A 14,514-nucleotide genomic window follows, 5' to 3' on the forward strand; every position below is an offset into this window, starting at 1 on the left:
ATAATATTAGAGTCAGAAGATATGTTCAAGGTCATTTAGAATAAATGGGTTGTCTAATGTTTTTATATCCCTACAGCAAGGCACTAAACTAAATATCAGTATGGAGAGGTGAATATATACCACTAGCTTTCAGAGGATCAATGATATTGATAAACCACTGAATTATGGCAAATTTCTAATAAATACCAATAAATGTAAAATAATCATATGCATTTTCTGTTACACAGGATAAAATATTATATAGGAAACAATGCGAAATGCAGAGAGGAAGGAATAATAAATAGTGCTTAATGAGGAGAATCTTAATGGTGAAAAAGAAAGAATTTCAGGCAGAAGACAAAGAGGAAAACCTCATGCTGTGCAGGTAACCGTATGAAGCTATTTTGTGTGTGGGCACATCACCTTTACAAAATTTTTTAAAAGTCTGTCTTCTAGCACTTCTTTTATATGACTTGAAAAGAACTGTGTTTCTACAAGTGCACTGTATAGACACATTGAGACCTCTCCCTAAAATTATAGTTCTCAGCTTGCAGAATTATTCCTAATGACTGTGGGAGAATTTTTCATTTAATAAAAAAATTTCATGATAAGTGTAACATAAGTCTCCACTGTGTTGAGCTTGACCTTGTTCCCTTGCATTGGCCAGTGGGATTTGGAAAGAAATGATAGGGTGTCATTTATCTCTCTCAAACTCTTGTGATCCATTATATTTTCAAAACCTGCTAACCTCAGAGTACAAAATTAAATGTCTGTTGTAGGCCCTCTAGATTCTGAGTTCAAATTTGTTTTACATGGGATTACTGCATGAATATTTAATAAGCAATCGTGGACATTGTTAAACATCTGTAAAATAGTCACTGTGGCTTCAAATGAAGAATGTGCATCTGAGCATTTGAAGGAACCTAAACTAAAAAGATTAAAGTGTCCTAATAAAAATAATAATCAGGAAAATTGAAACAATTAAAAAATTAAATAAAATGAAAATAATGGAATAAGTCCTAAACAATGTAATAAGTCCTAAACAATGTAATAATGGAATAAGTGCTTGTGTTTATTGTCTTATAGGATGTACTTTTCAATGGCACTATGAGAGGAATGTTGAAGTTTAAATTCAAAAGGTGATTGATAAAATTAAGAGGATGATGAGATCATATTACTTACATCAAGGATTTCAATAAATTATTTGTGGTAACATGAGAAAAACAACCCAAAGCTCTTTCCCTGGCTACATTTCTTAGAATTTAAACTCTACACTAACAGCACCCATATTCCTGCTGTATCTGGCATATTTCACTATGTAGCACATTTTAAATGATTCCTTATGTATCTTGCTCATTTACTATCTTTCTACAAGAACATGGGTTATACAAAGGGGCTGGCCTGCTTGGTTTGTAGCTATATTTCCATAACATAAAAGCTATTCGATATTTACACATGTGTGTCCTATTTATTTCACTTTGTAAATCGTTGCTGTGACTTTATAAATTATAGAAAACAATGTTATTGAAAATATAACTGAGTAAATGGCATGAGCAAAAGGTGAATTATTAAATATTTTACTAGAGATAATACTAGGTGCAGTTAGTTAAGCTAATCAGATGAATGAGTGTAAATAAATAAATACCTCAGTGGAAGGAATTGTACTTTATAGAATTGCTCTCCTTAATCGTGTGCATGCATGTTTCTGTGTGTGTGTGTGCATGTGTGTGTGTGTGTGTTGGTCTTTTTTCCCCAACTGAAAATGTCTTAGTTCATGGAGTAGGAAAGGGAGCTCCAAAAATAGATCATGCCGTAGCAACATAACAAGGAAAACAGAATACTTCCCCCCGCCTAAGTATCTCACAGCTTTTTTTGGAAAGGATTGTGCCTGGTTCCTTTGCTCACCAATTGCAAGAATTATGAAAGTGACGGCTAGGTAATAGCATTGGAAAGCTTACAACATGTTGACATACATGAGGCTAGAGGGGAAATTGGGTATTATGTTTAATAGCATGAAGACTGAAGCTTCACCCAAATAATAAATCATATAGAGGTGATCCTCCAAGTCCAAGGAAGGTGGGCAGAAAATGGGCTACATGTACACTGCTGGTTCACACCCATTGGTAGACAAAATATTTTGCAACCATATGGCTAGCTGGTATTATTCTACAAATATACTATTTCTCATTGAACTTGGGTGTGATGTTAGAATCTATCTCATTGAGCTTTGATATGATTTGAGAGTCTATTTTTGTGGAGAAGTCTGTCCTTATGCAAAATGATTAATTTTTCCCCTTCATCTAAAAACTATTTTGCTTTACCTGCTAAAAAAATTGTAGGCTCTGAGAAAGATCAGCAATAAAAATTGAAAGTCAATACTGTATCCTGTGTAGTAGGTCAGTAACAAAAGGGGGATTTTATTCTAATCCAAGGAATAAAGATCTGAACACTACACTAGGTGCTGTATAATTAGTTTTGGTAGCCACAGTAAGTGCTCTTGAGGACAATAATGTGAAAATTGAGCAAAAAATAGAGCAGTTTTCCCTCAACAGCTAAACCTTGAATACAAATTCCTACCCAGATGACCCAGAGATATGAGTATCCATGATAAAATTTAAGGTAAAATCAGAAAAGCAAGACTCCACAATAGAAAAGAAATTACAAGGTTAGTTTGATATTGAGTAGACTCTCCTAAATTACTCTGACACGTTCTGATTTGTCTTTTACAAATTACAATTCAAGCTCTATCACCTGAGAGGAAACTGAATCAGACATCTATTTCCTTTCAATATATTGGCCTGAGACAATCTTTAGGTAGTTATCTTTATCAGATAAACTCAGGCAAATATTTTTTTCTAAACTTCACCTCCTCAATGTCTCAATAAACATATTAGTTACTTGATGGGTTTGATTCAGTTGATTATACTTTTAGATGTCTGCTAAAGCCACATCCAATGCCCCATTCCAGTGGCCTCCACTGACACTTGATATCCATTCATGACTTCATTATTTTCCTTAAAATTTTCTCCTGTACCTTTTACCCCACTTAACCATCCTCAAAGAAGGTATCCAGTTCAGAAACTGATAAGTTTTGTTCTGATTCACCATAACCACTTTAACCAATTTGATTTGCTTTGATTCAAATATATTAATTACCTGCAATATCTCAAAAATTTAATTCAATAGTATATGAATATGGTTTTCTTCCTTTTTAAAATTTAGAGCTTGTTATTTTTGATGCTATAAACAAAAATAACTCTATTATGTGCTTTGTGCTTGTATTGTGGCCTACAGTACTATAAATGTTTGATCTTTTGAAATCAACTCAATTGTTTCAAAATATCAGTTTGTGGGGCTCTTGTTAGTCATATTCCTTTACGTTTCATGTTAAACACCACATAATAGATGCTAGTGATTGGGCTGTGAAACATTCATATGCATCAGTTATTTAACAAATTTTTATGAGCAGAGTCATTAATTTCTTCAAAATAGATGGATTTTATAGTTATATTTCACTTAAGAGGTAAAATTTTCTTCTGGTTTACCGATTTTATCTTTCATTCACTTTTTTTTCCTAATTCAACGATTCTTTCTAGCCTTCCTGAATCAAGGAATATTTGAGTTCAACATTTTTTCTTGAGCATTAAGTCTACATTGTATAGAAATTGACTTATCTGTGGCTCAAACCTTTGTCCTGTGGGGTAGTAACTAATTTAAATTCTAAGATCATTTGAAAGAGCTGGCTGGCCAGCCCCACATGAGGATTGTGGACTGCAGGTAATTTTGTTTACTGTTTTCAACACCACTTCATTGTCTGAAGCTGTTGGTCTGTTGCCTTGCTGATATATTGATGGCCCATATGTCCTGACCTTTTATTAATGATGTGGTTCTAATTCAGTGCTTGATCCATATCTAAACTTTCTAGAAATGTAGGGGAAATATATTTGCAATTATTCCACCATGGTTTGCACCCAGGATCTAGTATTTAGGCTGTCAAGATCATGCTAAGTAGGCTGGTTTTTTTTCCTTCAAAATATCAGAATGAATAGTCTGTAAACAAGTGATTCAAGCTTTTGTTGGAAATTTGGTTAGGACCAGCAATTATTCTTTTTCTATGGCATAGTGGTAGTTGATAAGGGTATATTTCAAAAAAAAAATGTTTCTAATGGGGCCAATAAGATCGCTGGCTATACTGGATTAGAGAACATGGGAAGGTTTGTATCTCTTTCTCAAATTCCAATGTTGAAACACAACATTTTATTGATTTATTCAATCCATTGCAGGGAGAAATTTTGTACGAGCTGGGTAGGTCTGGATTTATTGAGTCAGACCACTCATTACACACTTGAAGAATGGATGTGAATGAACCCAGTGTGCCCAGGGATGGACAAATCTAGGAGGGCCAGAGACAACAACCAGATTGCTCATGAAGTGTGACCCTAACCACATGTTATCAACTTGGATCATGAAGCTACTGAACTTAATTATTCTTGTTCTCAGGAGGAAAAGTGAGAAAGTGGAACAAATGCAAAGGTTGAGACTTTTCATCTCAGTACTAAATACACTATGGGAGATAATTAGACATATCCCAAATTTTTAGGGAAGTCTTTTGCTATATGGAATCTTTCCAATATATATAATCAAGATTATGTATCAAATTCAACATAACAAAAAATAAAGTTTAGTTTGAGAAGCATCACTTAAAACGAAGGTTGATTGTTTCTAAAAGTAAAATCCATAATGTAGAGTACTGATGTTTGGAGTAACTGTATATATTTTTGAGCCATATGTTAATACTTTTGCATTATTAATTAGCATATAATATGCATGTACAATAACTCTTTATATTTCTTTGTTTGAATTAATATTTTCTGGGTTTTGTTCAAAATTAATACCAGGAAAAAATATATTTTTATACTCAAGTATATATTTTTTGTTATCACCATTACTAAAACTAGAAAATGAAGACCTTAAACTCCAGTCTACATTCGGTTGTGCTTCTGATTGTTCACATTTTTTAAAGACGTACATTTTATATTAAGATACACTCAGGGAATACACAGTACTTTGTTTCATATTGATTGGGAATGAAATATCCAAGAATACTTTATAAGCTACAAATCTTTCTAGGAAAATATGTGTTACATCCATATAGGAAATTCAGTATACTTTGTATTGAGGGGGGTCATTTAGAAGATAAATCATATTTATCAGTTTTTGAGTCCTTAATTATAAATCAACAATGTATGATTTGTGTGAGTGATTATTGTGGTTATTGCAGTTAAAAATAAAGAATTTCATAAGTCTTAAAACCATCCAATAGGTTTGCTTGTCTGTGCTTTCCTCTACATATGTTTGGGTAAGCAGAAAGAACTATGATCTGGAATAAATCCAGTAATTATATGGATTTAATGTGCAGTAGTTTTGTCCAAAAGGTTCAAAGTTAGTGTTTTTTACATTGATATCTTGTACTACAAAGTGGACACTTGGCTTATTGCAATAATGAAGGACTATCTGGTAGAAGACTTGTTTGTTTCTTATGTCTTTCACTAGTGCCCAATACAATTAAGTATCTCCTTTATATCATGTAATATTTAGAATGCTACACTATGTACATGGACCATATAACACACATGGACACAAATATAATATTCTGTAGAAACCATGTATTTAAAATCTTCCTACCCAGCTTTCCAGGAAGGGAATAAAACACTATTACCTATTTCAAGAGGCTGATGAATTTTTTTTATAAATTCTTCACAACAGTGAAGAAGTTCTTTACTAGCATACAGTATATCAAACATTAAGTGCATATGAAAGGACATATAGCATGCCAATTCCTTATGTCGCTTCTCCTTTTCCATAGTTGAGCTCAGACCTTCATATTTTCCAACATTTCCATATTTTCCAGTTTGAGCCTTGTGGAAATGGCTACAAGAAGATATGACAGTAGTGAAGCTGACCATATGTAAAGGACTCCTCCTTCTAACAGCATTTTCACGTGACAACACTGAGCTTTAGTTAGCAAATATGGGTGAGAGGGAAGTTAGTTCTGGTAGCTGCACAATGCTGGATTTTTCTGTGCAGAAATGAAGCTAAACATCTCCTTTATTTTAAATTGGGTATTTCTCATGGAGAGAAAAGTTATCACATTGCTTTTTCCTCTGAAAAACTTATTACGAATCATATTTTGTTTTTATCCTTTCTCTTATTGAAGTGAGCTGATTTAAATATAAAACTAAAAGTTCTTTGAGGAATAAATTCCACTAGGTTTCTGTATCAGAATTCTATCCTTTGTCATTTCCCTTTGATACACATCTCCCCTCAGTCTAGGAGCCACTTGAAGTGCAGTTATCTCTCCAGTTAATGTTAAATTCTAGTTCCAGTTCTGCTACCATTTTGTGAAGAAAGAGGTACAATTCCATGGGAAATTTGAATGTGCACTGACATTCACTTATATGCTAGGAATAATATGAGACAATTTAAATATGTTTTCTTATTTAATCTTTAACATAGCTATTCTGAATCAGTATGTTAACAATAGTTTGTAGACAGAAAAATTGAATTCAAAAGGTCAAATAATTTTTCAATGTTATAGTAATCACAGCCAGAATTTGGGCTTAGGTTTCTAGCTCTTTCATATCTCGATGTCCACACTGAGAAGATTTAGTATCAAAGCAGTTTGGCTGCTGGTCCAGTTCTGATTTTGGTTCTGGCTTTTTAATTTGGGCATCTGCTTCATTCATGGTACGAAACCAAAATATTTCAAGTGGTAAAGCAAACACTCATGCTCTTTTGACAGTGACATTGCCCAGAGTTCTAAAGGCTTGCTTTTGTTCTAGAATTTTTCTTTCTGATGGACATTCTGAGAGGTGTGTTGTGTACTCAATGGTATAGATCTCTAGACAGTATCCAGTCTTGTCTTTATTGCCAGGACACCAAATGAGCTCTTGCTGGCCCTCCACAGTTCCAATAACTAACCTGGACTACTATTTCCTTTCAGTCATAGCATTCTGTGGTACCATGGATTTCTGTTATTTGACCATATCATTGAGTACTAAAGTTTTAGAGATTTCTTGTTTATACTCAATGGGAGAAAATATTGGGTGAGCAGATATAGTCCAAAACAATCTTATTCCTTTTACTATTTTATATTAAATATGATTAACTTTAAGTGCATAGATTTATGCTTATAAATTTCCCTCAATCTCTTTATATTTTCATATTTTTATAACACCTCTATTTCCAAGAGTGGTTTGTATAGTTTACAAGCATAATATAAAATTAACTTTTCTAAAAAAATAGAGTAATATTGTGCTTTTCTGTGATAATTAACATTTGATTTTTATCCTTTCTTGGATTCTCTGTAATCTGAAAAAGAACATATTTTGTGAGTTTTAATACAAAATTGGATTGTTATTATTATGGTAGTTTTTGAAAAACACTTATTAAATTAAATATTATCTACTCACGCCAATCATAAAATTTTACCCACATCAGACTATATCTGTTGGTAATGGCTTCTCATTTCATTGGCCTCCAAGGAACCAAATCACTATAAGCACTAGGCGGGAAACAAGGGTCAAGACTGATCAGTGATAATTACTGTGGAAATGGAAGGGGATGAGGTTGCAGTAGCACATGATCTAGAATTTGATTGGTCAGCATTGTATTTTGCTAGGCTAAGCAGATTGTTACCAATGTTTAGTGTGGAATTCCTTCTTCTTTCTAGCACACTGATTTAGTCATAGGCATTAGCTTCTCTAGTTCTTCTGTCTCCCTAACATCAATCCATATGTGTTCATTGAGTCATTAGTTATAGCATCAACAGGAGAATTTTGAGATGACTAATTCATCTACACTGAGAAAAAACAATGTCACTACTGTTATAGTCAACAGCAGAGCAATCATTTAGTACTCGATGAAGATCAATGTTAATCAGTGCAAAACATTTCATATTCCTGGTATAAAACCTTCCATGTTTCAAACCCAACCTACAGGTCCAGCTTAAATTTTTTATTTCTTGCACAAATCCTAAGTATTAAACAAATCCAATTTGCTGTTTTCAGAACATGTTTATTTGTTTATTTATTTATTTTTAGAAACTTCTATGGTCTAATCCCTAAGACAGTTCCATGTCATTCATGCTGTTTCTATAAATTATGCTTCTTCTTCTTCTTTTTTTTTTCTTCCAGGACCAGGGATCCAACTCAGGACCTTACACTTGTGAGGCAGGCACAGTACCACTGAGTTAAATCCCAGGCCCCAGAATTATGCTTCTTTTGGGTATGTAGAATCTCTGCTCTTTTTTGTTTTGCCTTTGCTATCTTATAACTCCAGAGTTGGATTTTTAGAATTTTAATCATACCTCTGCTTATAATTAAAGTATTCCAGTTATTTAACTTACCTGTGTATCTATTACATTAGTTTAAAAACAGCTATAATAATTTTTTTAAACTCAGAATTGCTACAAAGGATAACTGATATTATGCACATAATACATTTACCAGATTTCAAGCATGCATTAATGTTGTGATTATTAGTGAGTTAATTAAATGCACAAGACAAGTCACTGAAGTGCACCTAATTTTAAGATCATAGGAGGATGACTTCCATTGTACATAGTACAGCTTACTTTATACAGGATTTTTGCGTATTCAACGTTGGGGTTATTTTATGAAAAAAGTCAGTCAAACCATTTTCTAGGTCTTAAAACCACACATTTTCTGAAGTTTCTTGTACTATTTCTTAGATTTCAACTCAGCATTTGAAAAGCTACTCTTCCTTTCCTGAGCCCTCCCTGGCAGGTACCTATACGTGCCAGCTCTATTTCTTATTATGGTGCAAAGATTGTTCTAGTAATTCCACACTACACATAAGAGGACCAAGTGTCTAATTTATGAAGGTCAATATCACATCATTGAAAAAGAATTTCTGATAGATTTATTTTGACTCAAATCCTTAGATTTACTACACTACACAATGTAAAACTAGAACTCTTCCAATGAGACAGTTCTACAGAGGTAGTTGTTCATTAATAAAACTGATACATAGATGATCATTATGAGAAACAATTTTGAAGCCAGTTAGTTTATCTAAAGTCCAACATATTGATTCTATCACATTCTCATTAGAAGTAATTAGTGTCATGATTGATATGAATCTATCACAACACATTGGAGGAATTTGACTCATGTGCTTGAGGCCAGATTGTGGCTGTGCAAGAGATAGGATTGGACCCAAGATAATGAAATCTTTTGCTTTAATAAGTGTTCACTAAATTAAAAGAAAATAGTGGGGTTTTTTAAAATAAAATGGAGTACTGCTCAGCCATAAATAATGAGAAACTAGAGACATTTATAGCTAAGTGGATGCACATTGAGGCCATACTCTTAAGTGAAATAAATAGGACACACATGTATAAATACCAAATAGTTTCTCTGGTGTGAAAAACTAAAAGTGTAAATAAGGATCAAAATGTATAATTGATACTGTGAAACAGGAAGAAAAGGTCTAAAGGAGTAGGGGTAGTGGGAGGGGTAGGGGAAAGGAAAGAAGGAAAAAGAAAAAATATGAGAAAAGGAAAAAAAAATGGAAACAAAGTCTTTGTAAACAGGGAAGGGTGGCAGGGGTGAAGGAAGGGCAAGGGAATGGGGAAAAAAATAAGCACCAAGGTACGTCATGTAAAGGTACAAGACCCCAATGACGAATGTAACTGTATTGTATACCTAAAATGTACCAATAAACTTAATGGAAAAAAGAAAGAAAACAAACTTAAAGTAACCTCCCCCAAACAAAAGCATAACAACACAAACCAGCATTTAAATATAAGCAATAGAATAGTAAAATATTTTGGAAAACAAATTTAAATTAAAGCATGTACATGAATATTTTCTGTTTTACAGGAGGAAGTTGGTGTATTACATAACGATTGTGAATAAATCTTTATTCAACTAAATGCATGTATATATGAATGTATACATGCCACATTTATTTATTTAAAAAAATTTTTTTTTCTTGGTACCGAGGATCAAAGTTGGGACCTTGCATTTGCGAGGCAGGCACCAGAACTACTGAGCTAAATCCCCAACCCCAACCATATTTACTTTTTACATTTAATATATGTTCTGATATAGGTATGGTTATGCATACTCCTTAAAATACATATAAACTCATTTCATGTTTTAAACTTCTGTCAAGTTTTATGGTGACCTAATAGCATCATTCAATTTTTGTCCAATTCATTCCTGAGAGAATTGATCCATGATGGGAGAACAACAATCATAATTACACAAACAGCTTTGAACAACCAACAGATTGGAATTAGAAACTGACTACATAAAAAGAGTTCTAATAGTTCTAATTAGGAGGAAGGAATGTTATCAGCAGATGCTGGGCTGCAAAATTCAAACCAGGCTAATTATTGGCAGCAGGTTTCACCTGTAAGCAAATTACAGAGCTCATCGCAAGAAATTTGGAAAACTCAGTTTATCAATTACTCATTTGGCTTCTTTGTGATAAGCATCAGGTTGGTGAAGCTGATGCTGCAACTGTGGAAGACATGTTTTGCCAGTTATAAATAATCACCCATAATTGAAACAGAATTAATAACTCATCTAAGCCAGCTGTTGGAATATTTAACTAGTTGCAAAGAAGAACTGCTGTGTTATCCAAGGTACTGTCTTCTTTAACAAGTTGTTAATGATGATTCATTAGGCCTCTTCTTTTTTCCTTCCTCTCTCTCTCTCTCTCACATCAGCTTTAGTTAACAACACCCTTCACACAAACTTAAGGAAGAGAGTTTTATTTGGCTTATGATTTCAAAGGATTAAGTCTGTGATTAGCTGGCAGAAATATCATGGTGGAAACTTCTTCATGTCTTCTAGGAAGTAGAGCTTGAGAACAGATCAGATAGAGACCTGGATATCATACCTCCATACCCACCAGACACACCCAGAAGTCCTCTTTACAAATATCTTAGGTGGATCCTAACTCCATCAATTTGACAGTAAATCTTTTCCATCACAGAGTGCTTTAACATATTATGAATCAAGTATTGCCATATTCTGTATCATAAATTTTTAAATTAAGACAAAGAATTGCCAATTATGATTAATATCCTTAATCACTGTGGTCTCCAATACTATTTTACCTTTAGGTGGAAGTTGCTAAAAATAAATCTAACCTAAACTAAATTATACATAATACAGTGAGTCCCCAACTTACAAGGGAGTTACATTCAGAGAACGTTCGTAAGTTAGATTCGTTCATAAATCTGACAAAGTAAGTCTTATAAACATTTGACACAAATATACAATGTAAAGCATAAAAAACTTCACATGTTCCACTATCTTGTCCTTGTTCCTTAGAATTGTGCCAATGGTTGAACAATTCATGTTATAAGGATAAAAAATGTACTATTTTTTCAACTCACTCCAACCTCTCAATTACTTTCACTTTTGCTTTGCACTTCCTAGCAGTCCCTTCCACTTCACCGCTGCTTTTCTTCTTGCTTCCCACTGTACACTACTGCACTACACAGTGAGCACCCAGCAGCACAACTGTGACAATGTCCAGGAGACATGTGAGCTACTTCCACAACTTGTGCTCATCTGTGAATGTTCATAAAATAAGGTCCATTTGTATCTGTGAAAGTTCAAAACTCAAATGTTTGTAAGTCAAGGACTTACTGTAGTTAAAATTTCCTTAGTTTTAAATATTTTACATGCATTTTCCCATTTGATTTTTCCATACCTGTAAAATAATTCCTTTATTAAGTTCATTTTAATGACAAAAAAGTAAAGCTTAGAGAAGTTAACAGCTTAGCCTAAACTAAAACCTAAAGAAAATAACATTAAGTGAAGTCTGAAACCAATGATTATTCTAAATCATTGCCCTATACTATTTTTCCTGAAGAAAATCTGAATTATAGTAACAGAGAAAAACTAATTATATACATATAACTGTATGAACTGACATTCACTGAGTGTCGCAGAGGTGTGAGATACTAGAATAACAAAGAATACAATTGTTTAGACATGTACCTGTCCTTCAAAGAACACAGACTATTGTCTGAGACATGAGACGTGTCCAAATATAACTCTAATCTCAATGCCAAATGCAAGACGTGTCCAAATATAACTCTAATCTCAATGCCAAATGCAAGACAAAGAAAATGAAGAGTGAGATTTCAGATGTGAGAGCTAATACCACTAGGTATATGTTCAGTTAAAGGCTGTAATCTAAAAGAAATACCTAGAAACAATGTGTATTAAAGTCCCTGTACTTGTATTTTTACTTTTGTTTTTCAGCAACGCAAATCTCTTATTGGTAAAACTTGCCTTATGTTTTGTCGTTGATAAAGACATTACTTCATTTTCCTCCTAGTACATTGCCACCTAATTGCTAAGCTCATTACCAACTGTATTAATTACATTTATTTAAGAATACCTGAATATGGATGTCTTTTCTTTAGCAAGTGATGGATGAATGCTTCTATAGCATACTTAATGAAGTAAAGCAAATTCCATTACATACAGTTGGAGATTTCCTTTACAGGAAATTCTTGTTTTGTATGTTTTGAGACTTGTGTTGAGTAAGTATAAAAATAAAGCAAAGGCAAAGTCAGCATTGAGATCTCTTATATCAGGTGCTGCACATCATACTGGGTTATGACAAGAGCATCTCAAATAAAATCAACTTCATTCAGAGTTGCAAACTCTTTTTGAAAACTTATACAGTAGCACCTCAGTTCACAAACTTAATTTGGTCCATGATTCTGGTTGAGAACTGAATTGGTCAGAACTGAATCAAATTTCCCCATAAGGTTCGATGCAAATAAGGTTAATTTGTTCTGATCCCTATGGATGTGATTTCGAACTGATTTGGGGCATGAATGGAGTCAAATTTTCCCATAAGGTTCAGTGCAAATAAAGTTAATCTGTTATGAACCATATGTATTTTTTAACCAAAAAAAATATGAAACAAAGCACAGTACAGTAGAATATGGAGAATACTAACCTTGTTTGAGTGACTTCTGGCATGGAGGACAGGAAAGTGGGTGGGGAGGAAGTTATTGTTTGTAGGGAGAGTCCCATCCATAAGGACATGGAGAAATCTCCTTCAGGGTTTCTTCCCTTCTTTGTCTCTTAGCTGCAGGGTCAATTTTCATGAAAGATCTTTGTAATGTTATTTGCTTTTTCCTGTGTTGCATAACCTTCTGGAAATGAGAGACCACATTATTGTTCATCAGATTCAACACTCTATTCATTACAGGTATGTTGGGGTGGTGCTTCTCAAAGAAATCCTGGCACTCATTTAATTTTTCCATAGTGGATTTTATGACATCACTGCTAACCTCTTCCCTGTCTTTCTCTTCCTCAGTGGAATGCTCCTCAACAAGCACCTTCTGCTGTCACTCTGGAGTTCAGCAAGTTCTTCTGTCATCAGCTCCTCCTTATGGTCCCCAACAAGCTCCTCCATGTCTGCACCATCGATGTCCAGACCCATACTCTTGTCCATGGACACAATCTTCTCCACTACCTGTTATCAGACCCTTCAAAGTCACATTCAGTGACATTCTGGCCACAGCTTCCTCCAGGCTGAGTTTAAGGTCTGGTACTAGACCTCTTCCCAGGCTTTGTTAATGACATTGAGACAGTGGAGGACATTGAAGTGTTTCTTCCAGAACTCTTTCAGAGTCAAGAACGTCTCTTCAGTGACAATAAAACACCCGGGAAGAGTGGCTTTGTGTGTAGCCTCTTGAAGTTGCAGAAGAGATGTCTTGTTAGAAGGGAGGAACTTCACCTGTATGAAATCACACTCAGGATAAATATCATCCAACAAGGCTGGAGGCCATGCTGGGGCATTGTTCATCATAAGAAGGCATCTTTCAGGTAATTGGTTGTCAGATATTTCTTAATGGTGAGGGTAAACACCTCACCATTCCATGAAAAATAACCTTTTGCATTGGCCCTACTCATGACTGATAGTCTGGGCTTGTTCACCCTTAATGTCAATTTCCTGGAAAGTCTCAGGACGTGAGCAAAATGAAGACAGACTTTCTACCAGAATGTAAAACACATGGATTTGAGTTTGACTGCCAATGGAGTCCTTGATCTCAACTGAAATTTTTTGAGCTCAGTCTTTACTATCTGCATTTCTATGAGCATTTGGTCTTCTGAGCCCTGAGCAAAATCTGCCATCCAGTTTGACATACATCACTCTAGAATTTCTCTAGCCACCATACCAAAACCTTATCAAACTCCACTTTTCAACCCATTCTAAAAACTTTTAAACAACATGGCAAGGTACAGTTGTGACAACAACCCCTCTCTTACTACTAAAATCTATCTTCGTCACTTTTTTATCTCTAACACAAAATACTCAACACCTACATTTTAAAAGAGGAAAGGTCTATTTTGGCTTACAATTTCAGAAGTTTCAGTCCATGGTTAGCCAGCTCGAAAGCAGAAATAGCATGGGCAGAAACAGCTTTCCTGGGCTGAGGAAAGCTGCTTGGACCATGCCAACCAG

Source organism: Heterocephalus glaber, unplaced genomic scaffold (genome assembly GCF_053883595.1).
Source record: "Heterocephalus glaber isolate CG9 unplaced genomic scaffold, H.glaber_assembly_v1.0 deba00000594, whole genome shotgun sequence".
In the NCBI taxonomy this organism is placed as follows: domain Eukaryota; kingdom Metazoa; phylum Chordata; class Mammalia; order Rodentia; family Bathyergidae; genus Heterocephalus; species Heterocephalus glaber.